We start from the raw sequence: 1,439 nt of genomic DNA, 5'->3' as shown, positions 1-1,439 counted from the left end.
TCATGGTCACCCGGGTTCCCTCTGGAGGAGCGGGATGCAGCACCTACCCCATCTGGGACTTCCCGGTGATCTCGGCTCTCTTCGGGACCGGGAGCATTCTCGGTAGCTGTGGAGGGCCCCACGTGGCCTTTCTTCTCTGTGGCTGTGTGCTGTAAAGATGGCCCCAATTCACTTTTAGCAACAAAAACAGAATGAAAATGTACAGCAGAAAATCTCAGACAATTAATTATTCTCAATATTCTTGTCAGAATCATCAGCATAATTTTTGTAAATCGGATCATTCTCTGTTTTACTGTAAACTAACAATTTATATTTAATTCATAATATACTTAACACTATATATATACATAACACTATGATTTGTCAAATTATATTGTGATTATATATGTGATTATGTGTGATTTATATGTTTGTGATTATATGTGTGATTTCTATAAGAATATTGTATATTAACTTCATGATATATGCCTGTAACTTTAGTATTTACAGAAATGCCTGACAACAGAAAGACATAATAAATTATTATTAATTTATATTATCTCTAATTTTCTTCCTGGTAATTTAGCACTGAATGTTTGAGTATATAAGAAAAGAAATTACAATTTTCAGTAGTGCCTATCCAAGAAAAGCAAATGTTTTACACATTCTCAATTGAAAGTTGTTTTTTGCTGTTTTTATCAATATTTAGAATTAAAATCAGTATCAACTTTTCCTATATAATATGACCTAAATTTATTTTATTTCTTATTTTAAATAAAATAATAATAATAATAAGGCCCTCCCGTTGATCGTCGATTTGCTCGAGCGGGCCCAGTAACGTCTCCATTGGAGACTTTGTTGTTACTGTGTCTGGCATATCGAATACTCTCGGTAGCTTGCCGGGCTCTCCGAGAGGGGCGGAGGAATCGAACTCGGGTCGGCCATGTTGGCCGCTTGTAAGGCAAACGCTTCTCGGCCTTTTGGCTAAGATCAAGTGTAGTATCTTATTTTAAAATGTAAGTATATTTATGACATAAACCCTGTCAGTATTGAATCACAACTAGATTCTCCCTGTATTTTTCTTTGCAGAAGAAAAATAAAATTTTGCAAATGAATTACTCCTCAGGTATAGAATCTCTTTCTAAAATATCTTGTTAATTATACTACAAATCATTCTATAAGCAAATCTCCACAAAAAGTTACTTCTCAGAAAATATGCATAAAATCAATTTCACATAATGAACTACTTTGAACTTATTTCTTAAAGGGTTAAAAGCTCAAAAAATGAAGCTCACTAAAAAGAAAAAAAAACCTTGGTGTATTTTTATTCCTTTGTTCATTATCCTTTAGCATGAGCTTTTGAGACAGACAAGGATTTTATCCTCCCTTTATATTTAACACTCTAGATGAATCTATCTGTCACCTCTTTTAATTTAAAAAGGCAACATTGAGGAATCTCT

General features: G+C 33.5%; 1 pseudogene; it reads left to right on the top strand.

Moving 5' to 3' along the window:
* Positions 1-943: 943 nt before the first annotated feature.
* Positions 944-1,121, top strand: LOC130043202 (uncharacterized; annotated as a pseudogene).
* The last annotated feature ends 318 nt before the right edge of the window (positions 1,122-1,439 follow it).

This window comes from Sorex fumeus, unplaced genomic scaffold (genome assembly GCF_029834395.1).
Source record: "Sorex fumeus unplaced genomic scaffold, SorFum_2.1 ptg000115l, whole genome shotgun sequence".
Classification (NCBI taxonomy): domain Eukaryota; kingdom Metazoa; phylum Chordata; class Mammalia; order Eulipotyphla; family Soricidae; genus Sorex; species Sorex fumeus.
Note: the sequence above shows the minus strand (reverse complement) of the source record. Positions and strands in the feature narration are given on the sequence as shown.